General features: G+C 38.4%; 1 protein-coding gene across 6 annotated transcripts in view; it reads left to right on the plus strand.

The window, feature by feature from the left end:
• Positions 1-265: 265 nt before the first annotated feature.
• The window catches only part of LOC117419383 (tetraspanin-9), a 128,040-nt gene continuing 109,264 nt past the window's right edge, over positions 266-19,041 (plus strand). For 4 of the 6 annotated variants that reach the window (XM_034032089.3, XM_034032086.3, XM_034032088.3 and 1 more), the window contains exons 1-2: positions 266-635; positions 16,768-16,819. The gene's annotated coding sequence lies outside the window, so the exon portion shown is untranslated. The remainder of the gene's footprint in view (positions 636-16,767; positions 16,820-19,041) is intronic. The other 2 variants (XM_034032092.3, XM_058985687.1) reach the window with 1 other exon arrangement.

Here is a 19,041-nt window from a genome sequence, read left to right on the forward strand (position 1 = left end):
TAGATATAATTTGTTTTTTTTTTCTACTGTACCAGAGATATGTATACACTGTTATAGATAGATAGATAGATAGATTGATAGATTGATAGATTAACATTCTATACTAATATGTATATTGTTTAGAATATAGGCAGATTGAGAATGATTAATGATTATTAGTTCTTTGTCACCTATGCCAAAAATATCGCCTTTTGTACTGATAATAATGACTCTACAATGACTAACAGTTGTATAAAGCACTCACTTTTAGAACCCATGGGTTTCACAAGCTGTTGATGTGATGTGACGCCTGCAGGAGTCAGTACGCCTCTCTCCTTAATTTTTCTATTCCATTTCCGCTTCCAGCAAAAAATCTGAAGAGCCACAAAATGTTCAACAAGTAGTGGGAACTACTAGAACACGGACTCTGTTTAGGACCGGTGTTTACATCTGTTTACACACACTTTGCACATAGTTGGAAATCACAATTATTAAATTAGTCATTATATATATATAAAATGAAATTTAAAAAAAGTATTTGATTTACGCGATCAGGGAAATCCCTTTAAAGCAAACGGGATAAAAAGTTACGTTAAAGTTTTATAGATTTGATTTGTGGCCTCGCCGACGTAATCGATTCCGACTCAAACTGGAAGGTAAGTTTTTCTTTTTTTTTTTTCTTTCAAATAGTTACTCTTGCATACGTTAAGGTTTTAAACAAACGTGTTTAGGATAAACAAAAATAAAGAGCTGACGTTTTGTGCTGTTTGTTGTTTGATAGTAGTGCTCTTTGACAGAACAGACAGTTATTTTGTTTGCCTGTCTCATCATAGAAAAGATTGCAAAATGTAACAATACGGGTCGTGATTGAATCAAAACATGTAACACGTTTAAAGAATCAGAAATAAACAAATAGGGTGTTTTGAACTTTTGTTTCTACACAGCGAAAGTATAAAATGCATTATTAAAATATCCCGTTAGCTGCCTCCGTTCATTTCAAGTATTTGTTTAAAAACAACTTTGTTAAAAAGTTGTTAACATGTTTGCAGAATCTTACCAACCTTTGAAAGAAAAAAGAAGACATTCCACTTAAAAGTACTGTTAAAATAATGTGGGATTGTGTTGGCTTTACTGCAGTGGATTTATTTTAGCTTGGCTAAGGATCTCCCTTTCCTGGATACCATGTGAACGTTCCTTGTTTTTTTTTCTGTTATCTTAACCAGATGTATTTTTTTCTCCTCCTCATGCCGATATATTATTGCTTGTCAGTTCTGTTGACTTATTTGCCAGGGTACACACAGACTCCTACACCAGCCACGACAGTGGAAAACGTTATTAGTCTATAAAGTTTGTTTTGTTTAGAGAAGAATGGGGCTGTCAACGGTTCTGGCATTTCAGTCATTTAATGTTACACCAAAAATGTCTCAACACGTAATTAGTTTGTTCTTCTTGATTTTCAGTTGGGCACTATAATGCTATTTTTTATTTAATATTTTTGTGTATCCCTTACAAGAAAAGTGACGTATTCATTAATTTCGCAGTATTACTGCAACATAGAAAAATAAGGATGCGGTACAGTAATTAAAAGTTACTGTTTCCAAAATACTGTTGTATCACTGGATTATACTGTAGGATGTTAAGGGGTCTTATAATTTTTTAAGACTTTTTGTTACAACAGTTATAAATTAGTAAATAAATTAATCCAGGAATACCTACTCTGCCATACATACATACATACATACATACATACATATATACAATGCAATACTGAATCAGCATTTGTGTAATACCTACACGGTGACTCCTTCCGGCGAATCATATTTTAAATGAAGGCGAACAAAACCAGCGTTTTGTATTTTTTAAAATTGTGTAGTCAGACAGTTTAATATGCTGTGCATTAGCGCCACAAAGAAAACAATATGTATTGCGTTATTACTAGATACTGTTGCGTTATTTCACAATAATGATTGCGTTATAATGAGAAAATATTGTGGTGTTTTCGCAATAAATAGTTTTGGTAATTCACACCACTCATGTCACTATTCCCATTCAGTCTCTTCATTTTGGTTTAACATGGGTCGTATGATAAACTAATACAAAGTATTTATTGTATAGGTAAGACATTAGAGTGGTTGAGTAGATGCAGAATGGTGAAGAATGTGAGGAATTGAAACACAAGTGCCTGCTTTTCTAAGGCGTAACAGCTGACCAGTGATTGCTTAATCTCAGAGGGACAGTGGGGCAAGATGTCTTGGTGGATGGCTGGCCTGCTGGGCGTCACAGTGCGGATAAAGCCTGTCCAGCATTAGAGTGCATGCTTTTGTTCAGAAATAGACTTGATTCCCTGCAGCCCCCCTCCTGAATTCTCCTGCTCATTGTCACTTCAGGACTGTCGCTGTCTCCACCTGTCTGCTCCATAGACTGTACTAAATACTCTGTGTACAGACTTCGATTCCCCTCCATCTGGTTACTTTATAAATAACTGCAAGAATACAAGGACCATTTCAATTAGCCCCTGTTATTTTGTTGCCATCAGGCCTTTTGAATTCAAATACATCACAGTGTATTTCTTTGTCAGAATACAGTACACTGAAACTATTATTAATTTGTTAGGGTCGTCTTTAGAGCTTAACAATAAAATGTACCACATAGCAGTACACTATACTAACACACAGACTAAAAACACCAGTTGTGAACTGAGTCCTGTGCAGCACGAGCAAAGTCTAGTAGCCCACACTGTGGCCCAGTGTAGTTGATATTCCAGTCTATTTCTTACTTAAAAGTATAGTGAAGTCACTATTTTATGACTTACTACCAAAATGGTTTGAGGGAAACCATTAGATTCTCCAGATTGAAATGGGCTGCATAGAGCTGGTTTAAAAGTGAGCTGATTGGAAGGAGGGGAGTTCTATTGCATTCTATTGCTTTTGTGGTCTGGGAGCTGCTTGCGTCTTTAATTGGGGCATTATGTTAGGGGAATTCATACACCCCCCCTATTTAAACATAGCTGATTGATCTACAGTGCCTTGCGAAAGTATTCGGCCCCCTTGAACTTTGCGACCTTTTGCCACATTTCAGGCTTCAAACATAAAGATATGAAACTGTAATTTTTTGTGAAGAATCAACAACAAGTGGGACACAATCATGAAGTGGAACGAAATTTATTGGATATTTCAAACTTTTTTAACAAATAAAAAACTGAAAAATTGGGCGTGCAAAATTATTCAGCCCCCTTAAGTTAATACTTTGTAGCGTCACCTTTTGCTGCGATTACAGCTGTAAGTCGCTTGGGGTATGTCTCTATCAGTTTTGCACATCGAGAGACTGAAATTTTTGCCCATTCCTCCTTGCAAAACAGCTCGAGCTCAGTGAGGTTGGATGGAGAGCATTTGTGAACAGCAGTTTTCAGTTCTTTCCACAGATTCTCGAATGGATTCAGGTCTGGACTTTGACTTGGCCATTCTAACACCTGGATATGTTTATTTGTGAACCATTCCATTGTAGATTTTGCTTTATGTTTTGGATCATTGTCTTGTTGGAAGACAAATCTCCGTCCCAGTCTCAGGTCTTTTGCAGACTCCATCAGGTTTTCTTCCAGAATGGTCCTGTATTTGGCTCCATCCATCTTCCCATCAATTTTAACCATCTTCCCTGTCCCTGCTGAAGAAAAGCAGGCCCAAACCATGATGCTGCCACCACCATGTTTGACAGTGGGGATGGTGTGTTCAGGGTGATGAGCTGTGTTGCTTTTACGCCAAACATAACGTTTTGCATTGTTGCCAAAAAGTTTGATTTTGGTTTCATCTGACCAGAGCACCTTCTTCCACATGTTTGGTGTGTCTCCCAGGTGGCTTGTGGCAAACTGTAAACGACACTTTTTATGGATATCTTTAAGAAATGGCTTTCTTCTTGCCACTCTTCCATAAAGGCCAGATTTGTGCAGTATACGACTGATTGTTGTCCTATGGACAGAGTCTCCCACCTCAGCTGTAGATCTCTGCAGTTCATCCAGAGTGATCATGGGCCTCTTGGCTGCATCTCTGATCAGTCTTCTCCTTGTATGAGCTGAAAGTTTAGAGGGACGGCCAGGTCTTGGTAGATTTGCAGTGGTCTGATACTCCTTCCATTTCAATATTATCGCTTGCACAGTGCTCCTTGGGATGTTTAAAGCTTGTGAAATCTTTTTGTATCCAAATCCGGCTTTAAACTTCTCCACAACAGTATCTCGGACCTGCCTGGTGTGTTCCTTGTTCTTCATGATGCTCTCTGCGCTTTAAACGGACCTCTGAGACTATCACAGTGCAGGTGCATTTATACGGAGACTTGATTACACACAGGTGGATTCTATTTATCATCATTAGTCATTTAGGTCAACATTGGATCATTCAGAGATCCTCACTGAACTTCTGGAGAGAGTTTGCTGCACTGAAAGTAAAGGGGCTGAATAATTTTGCACGCCCAATTTTTCAGTTTTTTATTTGTTAAAAAAGTTTGAAATATCCAATAAATTTCGTTCCACTTCATGATTGTGTCCCACTTGGCGTTGATTCTTCACAAAAAATTACAGTTTCATATCTTTATGTTTGAAGCCTGAAATGTGGCAAAAGGTCGCAAAGTTCAAGGGGGCCGAATACTTTCGCAAGGCACTGTATTTGGTTCAGGATCACAAGTTTGCTTGTTTTCCCACCACTTAAGTTATTTTCATTGATTCAGGCTGCAGCGGGGGTTGGGAATTTGTGATTTGAATAATTGCAGGAGTTGTTCTTGAGTTCAGTGAGGGAAAGGGGGAGTAGAGGTACAAAGTGACAGTCCCACAGTCTTTCTCAGGGACAGGGAGGGATATTGAGTGGGATAAAAAAAAGAAAGTGTGCTTGGCGGATGTTTTTCTATGTTACAAGCATCCCATGATGCAGTGTGCTTTTTAACAAAAGCCTTGATTACCAAGATAAGGCTTCAGCCTGGCCTTCAAATGATTGACACTCTCTGCACTCCACATGACACCAGGAAGAAAATTCCAGAGTGAAGCAGGAGGGCTAAACATCCTGGCCTGCAGCTCTTCAATCACTGGAATATTCTACGTGCAGATGCAACACAGCCAGTGCCGCGACTGACTTACGAACAGTTCTAAAAAAAGCAATTTTCAGTAAGAACATTTAAAGTCGTAAGCCTGCCACTCTTCATAGTAAATAAGTATTTAAATGGCCAGCGGTTGTGCTGGAAAAGTTTGAAAGGCAAGCAATGGCTCAAATGGGTTGCCTTAAAAAAAAAACTTCACAGAGGAAGAGACGCACATCATTTTGGAAGAAGTAATCCAGAATGAATCGGCTTTATTTGGAAAAGGCTGTAGTACAAATCATTGTAAAGCAGAAAAAGAAAGCATGGCAAACAATAGTTAATAAAGTTAATGCTGTATCGAAGGCTTCAATAAATATTGTGGACATCAGAAGAAGGTATTCTGATGTTAAAGCCCATGCTAAAGACAAATTAGAAAAGAAACTGAGGGGCACTGGAGTGGGCCTCCCACAAATATACAATTAACCAGTGCTGAAGAATGGGGGTCCATTATTATTAATCCACATCTGATCTGGGGTCGGTGGACAGGATGTTGTGCAACCACATTAGTTATTAGACACTTTGCATCACAGACTATATGCATGTTCACTGAGTGAAAACACTTCCTGTTTTGGAAAATATCTCTGAAGGTGCACGAATGCGAACATTTGTACACAATAGCTCCAAGTACATTCAGGAATGATGCAAAGTCATAAAGCCCTGTTTCACTTTGTGTTGCTGCACTGGGGACATAGGAAAAACAATGTATTTATTTGCCCTCTTAACCACGGCTGCTACCTGACTGATGCATTTAGACATTGAACCATCCCCAGCTGGTATTTGTAATGAGCCAGTTGCATGAAAGGTTAAGGCAGCAGTAACCTCTATGTGCACTGGTATGACACAGCTCCTGGCAGTAGCACTCGGTATATCGTCCTTGAAAACTGATCTGTTAGAGCCTGTTTATCAAGCCGCGATCGCTGTAAGACTTGTTCATCTGACTGGTCAAGAAAAGTCACGCTGGCCCTATATATTTGCAGGGTATCTCCTCCTTCCCCATCTCCTCCTTTCCTCAAGCATGCTAAACTAGAAGTCATGCCATGTTTGTTTCACAATTCCATAGCTCTAGCCGTGCTTAAGTTTGTGTTTAAGTACAGATTGTCAAAATCACATATCCTGTCGTTAATTACGAACTTAACACAATTGTGTTACCCTCTAACACATTTTACACAAACCTGGCTACTCTTAATAAAAACCCTTTTACAGCTCATTGCAACAACTGCAACTAATTTAGAACAACTCAAAGCACACCGAGTCAAAGAGATGCAACAGGGCGAGATGCGATCATTCTACTGCTTGAACATTGCAGGTAAACTGGGAGGTGGATCAAAAATAGCAGGGAACGCCCTGAAACGGCCACAAAGTTCTGACAAAACCTTGCACCGATGCAAAGCTAGTTTTCAAGTGCGACTGTGATATTGAAAATCAGACGGGGCAGCGAATCTGTCCTTGCACCCTAAAAAACCATGCAAGCCCAGCTGCGCCGTCGCATCTCTTTTGAATATGGGGCCCTAAGAAGCCCAAGGAATTGATGGGTCAGCACTTTCAAATCAAGGGAAGAAGACTTACACTCCCCAAAGAGCAGCCATCCAATCTTACCAAAATAGATTCAATGCTACAGAAAATTATTTGTCTGGTAGACATCTGTTCAAAGCATTTTTCAGGAATAATAATATGTCTGACTGTTAAAACCTGTACTGTACTGCTTTAATAGGTACGTCGACAATTTATGCACTACAGTTTCTAAACTATTATCTACAGTTCTGGGCATTCACTTGAATAATACTGGGTCTATCTTTAGCGTTCATATGACTTCTGTGTATTTCCCCATAGTAATAAATAATAAGAAAACCCTCCCACCCCTCCTCCATCCACTTCATTTTAAGCTGGTTTTGCTTTAGTCAGTAACCTTATAAAGATATCTCAACTCCCTGTTTTCACATGCCAAGGTGATTCCTGAGGAAAACAAACCCTTAACTAGTTGGACATCCTCATTACCTCATTCTACTGTCTCTTTAACTGAGTTTGTTTTAATCAATAATTTTTCATCCAGTAATGAACCATGTTATCAGATTAAAACTATTTGTAGACATTGACCCAGCAGCTACCACTGATCCCACTGGAAGGCAGGCAGGCACTGTTAGAATTCAAATGTTCTTCAATGGCAATGTTACAAGAGCAACAGCAATGGTACAATGTGGGCCATTGCTAGAATAGTACTACAGGTGAGACATTGTCTTCCTCTTTTTGTTGTTATTTCTTAGATTGGCTAAACAAATGACTACACCTTGAAGGGGAACGTCCCCCCGTCCCCCCGTCCCCCCCCATTGCCTGTCATGATCACACTATTTACTGCTTCATGAAAGTTCCCATTCACACTGGCTGGGGACAAAACAAAGACCCAACTCGTGGTTTTGTTTGACAATAGTTGAGCACTGTGCTATCTCGGCTGAAGAGAGAGACACATTAAGGCACTGTTTCCCAGTACCAGTCAGTCCAGATAGATGCAGTGGGTGCTGATCCTTGCGGAACTCTTCCAAGCTCAAACAAACCAGTGCTTTTATGGCTGGAGACATTAACAGAAAAGCTCAGTAGGCACCTGATTAAACCAATCATTTGTTATCTCACGTCAGGGCTGTGCAGTTGGGTGCAAATTGCATGTGTTTTAAATTACTGTTCGGTAATTTTGCTTTACATGCAGTTTTAAAGAAGGTTGTTACTTAATAATCCACCAGTGCTGACTTCTAGCAGTTGACTATATCTTGGAAACTGGTTGCCTGAATTTGATCAAGCTTAACCAATGAATTATTCACCTCAGACTTTGATTTTAATAATGTAGTGCTTATGTACTTCTATATAGGCAATGATGCATGTGAGGTACTCGTTATTGGATTTGGATTTTACTTTATAATACAATGGGACGGATTTTATTCAAGTGTCTTTCTTTAGCTTTCTTTTTAGCGAACTGAATATATCAGAATCTGGGGATGTGTTGATGAATCTGTCCATCCTTCTGTATACCAAACATGTGTAATGGTCATAATGGTCAACATTTCATATTATTATTTCTGCAACAGCCCTACACTGTTATCCTGTGTATGTGGATTAGTTTAGCTTGGTCTACCAGGTTACAAGGCATGGAATTAAGTTAGGAAAATGTAATATGTTGATTCGGGGAAAGAAATTCCTGATAAAGTGATTGGGGGTGGTGGGGATGTCTGGGGACTGAGCACAGATTGTTTGTAATCTAGATCTTTGGCCATCTGCTGATTGGCTGCAGACTTTGGTCAAGGTGGGGGTCAAAGGGTGGTCAAAGGGTCTTTTGTCCATGATGCTCTGCAGGAGGAGGTTAAGCTTAGGGGAGAGAATTCCCTGCAGTGAGTTCAGTCATTGAATTGAGGGCAATCCTTAGGTCAGAGCTAACGATATAATTTCAGTAAATGTTACTAAAGCTAATAGTACTATGTACTGTACAGTACAATCATCATTTTGTACGTTTCACATTTTCCTGTATGAAAGAAGCACAGATTGTGCAAAACGCGAGTTTGAGCCAAAGCGTGTGACTTCTGGAAGTTTGAGTACTTGTAAAGGAATTTTAAAAAGGACATTTAATTAAAGAGAATTTTGTTAAAAAAGAACCATGGTGCCAGCTGTCTGTGTTTTTCATAGTCATTTGTAATTTGTGTGAAGTATTCTTCCAGTGCCAAAATAAATATGTATTCCTGTGAACACGACCATTGCTGTTTCCTGTGGTCCCAAAACCTCCGTGTTCCTGAGGTGAAGAATGTGGTTGTGGGTGGGGGTAAGCACGGACCATCACCCCGTTACAAGCAGTTTAATATAACACACCTGAGCTTGTTTACCTATACACTGTGGATAATCAAGCTCCTAGTATAACCTGGAACTGCTGTGCAGTATTTTTACTGCATGTCCATGAATACACAATTGGTCTTTTGCCCTTGGAATTGGATTTTCTTTTCTTCCCAGTTAATGAAAATCCCTCTGATACTCCCCCACCACAGATTGGAGAAGGATTACATCATCTGTCCCCAGCACAGGCGTTGTTTGTGAGAGTCTTCTATTATTACCTTACACCTGGCAAGAGGCACTGAAGTTAATTACTGTTTTGCTGATTGACAAGGTCCTGATAATAAATGGGAATGAGACTAGACAGGGCCACAAACCATTTGCTCTCATTGTCTCTGTTGTTTGTCTGTCAGGCTGAGCTCACACTCATATAGTTATTTGCCACCCAGGTCATTATTCTGCTGTCCTCTTTGAGCATATGGAAACAAAAAGATAGCCACTTGTATATTGCCTGTTGTCAGGGTTTTTTTTTTAAATTTATTATAATTTTATTTTTTTATATAAATCAAAATCCACCATTTGACTGTATTCATCCATACGTGGCACAATGAGCAGAGTGGGAGATGTCCCTGTACAGTTGGATAATGTAAACACACTGGTCTGTCAGTGTGGAAATGAATTATTGTCATGTCGATGCCAGTTGAATTCAACAAAGAAAGTCGCTGTTGGTTGGTAAATAAAGTGGTCAGTTCAACCCAGATGAATTTTCCAGAAATAAGATTTAGTTTTTCTGCATAAACATTGCAAATCTTAGTTCTTGTTTTTTAAATAATTAAATGTTATGTTTTAATAAACAACCTCTTTGTGTTTAGGGGATGAACAGCTACCTCCAACATGGTTTAGTATTACAGCACGTTGTGGGACGTGGATATATCAAGATTGGGAAGTGCGGCTGGCAGCCTTCCCTGCAAGTGGATTTTAATTATTGTAGATGTGATCTGAGTTTTGAATTGCCTGTATAAAACACATCAAGGCACGATAGCGTTTGCGTCCATGCATCGTGGTTTGTCTGCAAGCCTTGCGTATTTGGAAACCAAGCTTGTTTTGTTCACATGTAGAAGCACATGCAGTACACAGCAATGCGTTCTGGTGTAAGTTGCTTCAAATTTCAGTTAGCTTCAGGTTTCACTGTTTCCTTCCATTGTATGATGAGTGGTTCTTTTACTCTAAACCTGTGTTTTTGTTTTTTTGAAGTTTGTATTCAGGTGTTTTTGCTGCAGCCAAAGATAAATGTAACCCAGTCTAGATCAGTCAAAATGACTTTATAAAAGTAAGAGTCAACGCCATCTAGTGATCTGCCGCATCAAAACAAGTATCATTCAGTTTGCTAGGTGGTGCTATTGCTTACTTGTAAAAAGACACTCTCTTTGATTTAGCCTTCAGTATTTATGTCTTTGGCAGACAACTGAAGAATAGCTCCTGAACTAAATCACCTTAACACACAGTATATATATATATTTTTTTTTTATATAAATTTAGTCGTTGCCAATTATTTTTATTATTTTCTCCCAATTTGGAATGGCCAATTATTTTATTATGCTCAGCTCACCGCTACCACCCCTGCGCTGACTCGGGAGGGCGAAGACAAACACACACTGTCCTCCGAAGTGTGTGCCGTCAGCTGACCGCTTTTTTTCACACTGCGGACTCACCATGCAGCCACCCAAGAGCTACAGCGTCAGAGGACAACGAAGCTCTCAGGCAGCTTACAGGCAAGCCCGCAGGCGCCCGGCCAGACTACAGGGGTCGCTGGTGCGCGGTGAGCCGAGGACATCCTGGCCGACCTAACCCTCCCTCCCCCCGGGCGATGCTCGGCAAATTGAGCGCTGCCCCCTGGGAGCTCCCGTCCTCGGTCGGCAAAGGAATAGCCTGGACTCGAACTCGCGACGTCCAGAATATAGGGCGCATCCTGCACTCTACGCAAGTGCTTTTACTGGATGCGCCACTCGGGAGCCCGCAACACACAGTATTTGAGAGATAAGAACCACTAAGAATAATTGCAAACAGCTTAAAACGGTAAGGGGGGAATGGCAAAAAAAAAAAAAAAAAGTCATTTGAAAACTTTACGCTCGTGAATTTTGGCCCCCGGTTATCAACAAAACCACCACACATTTGGACACAGTCTGCAGCAGGGGTTCTCTGTCTTTTTGGAAACATGCCCCACCTTATTATTAGTATTTTTTTTTTTCTTTTAATTGTGACAATTACAAACTTAAATATTCATGCGGCCCCAGGGTATAAGGACCTGTGTCCGCAATGCTTTATAATTAGTATCTCTTTTGTGGAGAGGCAGCATTTCTAGAAGGATTATGAATAGCTTTGAAACAGCAGTGCCAGCTGTGTACATAGGGAGTTACGCCAAGTCATGACATTCAGTATAAGCCACATTAAAGTAATTTGTTAAATAGCCGAAATGAAAACCAAATAAGAGAGAGTAATCATTTCTCCATGAATCTGCTTTGACAAGCTATGAATTATTATATAATCAAGTTCTTAAAGTAAATATGTTAAATTATTATGTCGTAATGGTTGTTTTGGGCAAATGTGTTGCACTGACAAATAGCTAAGGACACCTGATAAGTTCACATTACCCCAGTATCTGACTGACTAAGACGGGTCGTCATGCATGGGAGCCCTATACCCTAAAAAAATCATGCTGTTACCACAGAAACCAAAACCATACAGTCTCAAAATGAAGCTTTTATGTATCCAAACATTGGCTCAGTGAAAAAGCAAAGATTAGAAGCTATGGGAGAAAAAAAAGAACAAAAGAACCAATGGTTGTGGTTACATAAATGCCAGTGTAGTTGGACTGAATGCACTGTACTGGTCTGAGGTTAGGTTTGGCTCTAGTCATTTTTGCTGCTCTTTTTCTGGACAAAATGAAGATGGGGGGATTTTTTTTTCCATTTTCTTTAAGGATGCACTGTAGTGTCTCCTACTGTTTGAATGTCTAGATTTAAAAAAAGCTGTTCCAGTATTTTAAAAGCCAATGTTGGAATTCGGCTTTAAAAGAGGCTAGGGGAAAGTTGTGCCAGTCATATTGCTTGTGAATTACAAATAGTGGCTGTGTTGGCTTGTGGAGTTGTTGTCCAGACTGTGAAATTATCCGTCAGTGTTGTTAGTTTGACATGATTACCAATGCTAAAATGAAACCTTGTGGACAGCTGTAGGCCTTTTGTATGCAGGAGCTTGGATAGCCAGTGCCTTTAGTGTGGAAATGGTGTGATTAATGTTTCACATATCCCAAGGTGATTTGCCCTATGAAGCTGCTGTTTGTCCCTATTGAGATAGGGCTACTGTACAGTATCTGTAACATCTGTCAACAGGGATAAAAGTGAGAAACCATTGGGGATCGAAGCAATATAAATGCATGGTACATTAACGTATTCTATGTTAAAGCCCACTTGTCGTCCTGTTCAAAGCACAGTTCTATTAGGGGAGTTTTCTGTGAATAGCACAGCAGTCCTTGATGCATTGCTTCTGAGTGCTCCTGCTTCAAGAGGTTGTCAATGAACGAGAGAACCACAGAGTACCTTGTAAATGCATTAAGTTGCAGATTTTAGAGTTCCTAGATTAACATGGGGGTTACATAGCAAAGAAGCCACTGAACATCAGACCGGTTTATGTTGAATATGTTGTTTGGTTCATTGTTGGTTGCTCCACCCCATCACCATGGAAACTACAGTCATGACCTGGAGGCTAAAGATGTACTGTGTTGCGGCACTATGCTTACTCAGTTTTCATTTAAATGCTTTTAAATAAACCAAGTTAAAGCATGATTTCATATTAATTCTGGTAAGAACCTGAAATCTTCTCGACTTCCTGGTGTATGTACTTGCAAAGTAGGCTTTGTATTTGCAAACTAGGGCCAGTGTAATGGAACAGTATTAACATTACAACCTTTTAGCCAATTGCAATTACTAAAGCAATTGAACTCCAATTAGAGGGAGACATGGTCTGGTAGTTTGACCACTTGGAGAAGTCCTCTGTTACTGAATAGACAAGGTCAACTATCAAGGACTATTTGGGTGAATATTATGATTAACTCTTTGTTTTGCAGTTCCAATGAAGAATACCCCCAAACCACCCCCACGTGACCATGACATATATTTATACATCTTTTTTATTTGGGGATTCTAAAATATTCAATATTGTTCCTGAACAAGCTATAGAATTTTTTTTTTTTTCCTAAAACTACACTGACACAACTGTTATCTGTCATCTGTTGTTTTCATAATTTGGAACGTCTCAAGATAGGAGTAGATCCAAAATAGATACTCTTGTACAGTGACATGTACAATTTGTTTCCTACAGTACAGCAGAAATGCAGCTGTAATAGGTGTTTGGTTTACTCCTTTATAAAAGTAGGAGGAGAAATGATCTGACTTGAATACAAGTTTGTACAGTAACATATTGTAGTTATTAACTTGCTTGAGGCGGGATTTATAAAGCTTTATTTTACTGGCTCTGTATTTTATAAACTTAATGTGCTACTCATAAAACTACAGTGCGGGTATTTATAGTGACTAGTGGATTCTTCTTAATTAGCTTTAATCAGCAGCCAAATTGCTCGTTAAAAAGAGCAGTGCAATTATTAATTTTTTTTAGAGATTAATTGATACTGGCGCAAATTAAGAGCCAAAGGAATTTTCAAGCCTGTTAATGGCTCTTTGCATCACAGATTCTAGAAAAATATATATTTAAAAGTCACTAGGATGTTATGGCAGAAACAGAAGATGATGCAAAGTGAATCTTACCGACAATAAGTTGTTAACCGATATTTCACACCCATGTCAGGTTGCCCTTTATTGTACATGGAAGCAAAAAATGCACATTTGTCATTTATCAAAACCTACTTTTCCATTAGATTAAAGTGTGGTGGATGTCCGGCAGGTAGCAGTGTATTTACTGCACTATAAAAAGGTTAAGTTTACTTAGAAAAATGTCTTTTTTCATAAATATGTAAGCCACACAATATGACAGTGTATAATTAGATTGCTCTGTCATGTATGCTGTGCCTGCCCAAGGCAATTGTGGTACTGTACTTCATTGTTAAAACTGAGAAACAATTGTATAGATAATTTTCTATGGATCAGTTTAAAGTGAACAAAAAGTTTGACAGTGGAATCATACAGTACAAATGCCCAGAGCCAGACTGCCATGTACCTGTTTAGACTGCAGCTCAACTCAGAGCTACTTCCTCAGAGGGTGTAAAATATTGCCAGTCAGTGTCATCATTAAAAACCACCTCATGGTTTGAAACCAGTCCTGGGTTTCAGAACTACCCTCACTATACAGTAGCTGTTTGAACAACTCTATTAGTAAACCTACAGAGTCAGGTGTGACGTATTCATGCCGTGATACATGGGTTCACAGAGCAGACTTGCCAGGGACCTAATGGTTCAAACTGCTGGCACCTGGTCATTTCAATATTACACCTAAACAAGGGACGTTTTGAAACCCATGAATGGATGAAGACCTAGAGTGGGTTTCAAGCCCCGCTATCCACAATAGTAAAATAGACACAATTACACTTAAAAAAATAACAATAATAATATTAAACATTTTGGCTTTAGTGTTTTGTTTTGGGCAGTTTATAATTTGTTAGATTTGTTTTAATCGCTCTGCCTTTGCAGTTAACATGGTCACATGTTGTTATGGGCACTTGGATTCAGTTGAGCCATGTGCTGTCTCCTAACTGTTATTTAAAGCTGTATAACAGCAAAGTCTTCCATGCTGGAATGGAAAATCTGTTGTGAATTTACATTATTCTTTGTCTCTGCCAATGCCAACTATTGGGTAAAGCAACTGAGACTATTTGGTCGCTGGAAAGTTTGTTTTGTTACTCAGCGTCATGTCCAAGTGGCCAGGGCCTGCGACAGAGGGCCAGTTACTTCCCTGTACACAGGTCAGGGTTACCCTTGGTCTCTCCTGTCTGGTCTCATAGGCAGACCCTGAAAGTCTATGAGAGAACACAGAAGGCCAGCAACAGGTAAACTGTGATGGTTTTAAAACAGTTGCTAGAGGGGGGTGGGAGTTAACCGCTTGAACCCATAGCTCTTGATTCAGAGCAGTTGAGTGCCACAAGCATGTACTGTAGAAGCATGCTGACACTGCACAGTATGTGAAGCCAGCATCCTGTCATAGCTTAACAACAGGCATGATCTGCTGCGGCTGCAAATAGTTTCTGCCTTCCTGGCGTGAGAAAATCGCATCACGTAACTCTTTCGGAGGACCTTGCTGTCAGCAGAGTACGAATAGGAAGGTATTCATGCACAATGTGACCCTATTCACAATATTAAACTCACAATTATTAGTATCATGTTTTTTTGAAGTCTGAAATTCATGATGCTCTAGATTGCTGTTGAAAAAGCCAACAATAGCCTAGAGCCAGTTTCATGAATATCAAACTGTAAGTCAGACTTTGATTTAGTTTGTTGCATTGGGTAATCTTAAGAAAAGGCTCCTAGCCCTCCCTGTTAGCAGCAAGAATGATTAGATTGCATGGGCTAGCACTGCCTAGATTGTAATTCCTGCTCAGCACCATTTTTTTTTTTAACACTCCCAAGAGTTTGTAACTCAGGCACCATTTTTTTTGTATTGAACATTCTAATGCTATAGTGGTGCTTTGGATGTTATTTTATTATTTCTTGTGTTTTTACACTGGATACTGCAATTTCTTACTTGCAGAGATTACGTAAAGCCTTTAGTGGAACATTTTATGTGTTTATATATTTAAATGTAGCGACTTTTATTCTAGCGTTTTTCACCTACATATGTGTTTTTTCATGATGTGCTTTTGCACTGCACACTGTAGCTTTAAAGTTTAATGTTTGTTTTATGAGTTTGTGAAAATATTTGAAATGACAAAACAGAGGACATACTGCAGCAACTTTGAATTGTATTTCACCAGTCAGTAAATATTGTTATGTGCACTACGTTTTGAATTTTAAGCATGCCTAATTGTAAACATAACGTTCAAGGAGTTTGCTGCTGTCCACTGCTTTAAAAGTTTCCACATATTATAGGTCTGAGGTTTTAACATATTTTCTACAGAGCTTCTATTTTAATCATAGGCTCATAATGTCTTTTAAAAAAAACAACAAAAAAAACTTAAATATTTAACAACTTATAAATATATTCTTTTTAGATATCAAAGAAGAACCATTGATGAAAACCACTGTCTGAACTTTTCTTCCCTTTGACTGTAAGCGTCTCTGAGCCTCAACTACATTTTCTCACTGTGTTTGTTTCCTTTGTAGAACTGCCAAAGCTCTTAGAATCTTCTTGTTGCACTGGGGTTTAAAATAGTCAAGTGTTGAAAGGCAGCAAACAGCTCTGGCTTGTTTCCAAAAAAGCTGGAAAAAATTGAAAATACAGAAGTTTGATGTTTTGAATCAGAGGCCCTGTACAAAGGCACATTTTCTATATAAACGAGTATATATATATAGAGAGAGAGAGAGAGAGAGAGAGAGAGAGAGAGAGAGAGAGAGAGAGAGAGAGAGAGAGAGAGGAGAGAGAGAGAGAGAGAGAGAGAGAGAGAGAGAGAGAGAGAGGAGAGAGAGAGAGAGAGAGAGAGAGAGAGAGAGAGAGAGAGAGAGAGAGAGAGAGAGATAATTATATATATATATATATATATATATATAGTATATATATATTTTATTTCCTTTGAATTCCAAGGTTTCTGCTCTGCCCTGTAATTGAGTTACAGATCCCAGAAAACAAATGCCAGCAAGCCCTTGGGCATTGTTAACTGGAATAGATTCAAAATGTTACTGTAATCATCTCTGTTTCCTTATATTGCAGAAGAAACCCTATACAGTGCAGCTACAATCACCTGATCGTTCAGAGAACACAGGTAAGGGATTACAAGTCCTTTTTACTTTGAAGAAGCAAAGGACATTCAGGCTTGAAGTTTTTTCACCACTTTTTTTTTTATTATTGAGTGACATTGTAAGGAGGCACATCCTATATACTTCTAGTAAATTAATAGGTAAGGCTCAAACAGCTGCTCCACTAGCTAAGCTGGCACACATACAGTACAGAAACCCCAGTACATGCAAATCATGTTCTAATTTCACAAACACTGTAGCAGCACATCACATACTTCCTAAATAAGATCAGCTCAGATTTACTGCTTCTGAATGCCCCACACCTGACATCTCTGAGAAAATAGCTGCTATTCGGAGTAATGATCTCAGCAGATACAATTAGAGGCATCTAATACTTTGAAAACAATCGTGCAGTAAACCAGTTTACATGTCTAGACCCACGAGAATGCTGTTCTGCTATGCAGTTTGTATTGCAGTGTATTGAAAAAGAATTCTGGTCCAAAGTTTTGTCACTGAATTTAAGTTTATATTAGTATTTCTAAATTCAGCAGTATTGAGTATAGTTATGGATGACAATTAGATAAATGGTTTGAAAGTTTATATGTACAGTTGACCCTGTCTCTTATGGCACTTTGGATGAGCAATAGGACTGTAAAGCAAAGTGAAGACAAATCTTTTATTTTTATTTTTATTTATTTATTTATTTATTTATTTATTTATTCATTCATTCATTCATTCATTCACATATATATATATATATATATATATATATATATATATATATATATATATATATATATATATTAGCTCAAAGAGCCAGCTGCCCCAATATATATATTTAACTCGCCAACTATTTGACAAATAATAAAAATAATTCCTTTTGCAAAAAAAAAAAAAAAAAAAGGTTTACAACTCTGGCCCAGAAAAAAATGTTGTATTGGTTTCTATGGATTAGTAGGCTACTAAACTGTATTGATGCTATCAGGTGTGCAAGTCATTTTGAAAGTTTAGCACCAGAGAGCCTTCCCACACGACACACACCTTCTCTCCTGTGTATGTGGATGAGTGTGGGTGCTTCATGTCAATAGTCCAGACCCAAGGAGAAACTATCATCTACGGTTGCTAAGGAATAAATAAATCAAATGTAACATGGCACCATCATTTAAAGTCCAAGTGTGATGAAACTTGCTAAGGATATTCTTTAGCACAAGTTATTGAACATATCATATGCTCTTGGTAGAAGGAGACTGTTTGTCCATTCAACCGTCTTTCTATATGTTATTTTAGAATTCTTCATATATCTCGAACTGCGTACTGCAATTAGCTAAGAGTATTTAAGTGTATCACAATTTGGGGCCATATGAAGGTCGTGTCTGTCTGTCTATATGACTGTGTAGATTTTTTTATATACAGTTGTAGTCAAAAGTTTACATGCCCCAATGGAAATTTACAATTTCTAGAAATTTCTCAAAAACAAATAATTATAGGAAACATCTTTTGTAGCAAAAGTTTTGCTTTTGTGGATGAGGAAAAAAAGTTACAAGAAATAGATGTCTGCAATTATTTATTTCAGCAATTTTTTTGCAAAACTGCAAAAGTGCAATTCTAAAGTATTTATACCCTGACAAGGAAAATGAAATGAATAGCTAGTTGAGGCACCTTTAGCAATAATAACAGGAAAGGCTAGTTTAAACATGTGCTGATTTGCTTTAAAGTTGAGAGACTAAAGTCATATCTGTCTTTTGACAACATATACTGTAGTCACTGACTATGTGAGAGATTAGGACAGAAATTCAAAACAGTTGTACAGTATATCATTGTGGTTTATGGGTGCATTTCTAGTCAATCATGTACTTTAGTATTGCTGAGCACCACAGACTCTGAACCCCTGAAACTAATTCTATTCTCAATAGCGAGAATAATACTCCCCACGGCAGAAAACAGTCATATTTCTGGTTCGGTGGCTTCCACAAGTAATCGTTGAGCTCTGCATCTGAAGTAAAAAAGAGTAGCCTTGGGCAGAAAGCAGTGAATCATATGGTTATGCATTTTGTCTTTTTAAAAAAAAAAAAAAAAAAAAGTGAGGCAGTTCTTTTATCTTCTGGTACGGCATGCACTTTAAAATACTGTCAATGCAAATGAATCGTTATGTACCTGTTTTCTGTCTTTTCTCTAGATTAAATAGCCTGGAATTTTGTATCAATGATACTGTCTCAAACCTAGATAGACTGGGAGGTTATTAAGTTAG

Source organism: Acipenser ruthenus, chromosome 14 (assembly GCF_902713425.1).
Source record: "Acipenser ruthenus chromosome 14, fAciRut3.2 maternal haplotype, whole genome shotgun sequence".
NCBI lineage: Eukaryota > Metazoa > Chordata > Actinopteri > Acipenseriformes > Acipenseridae > Acipenser > Acipenser ruthenus.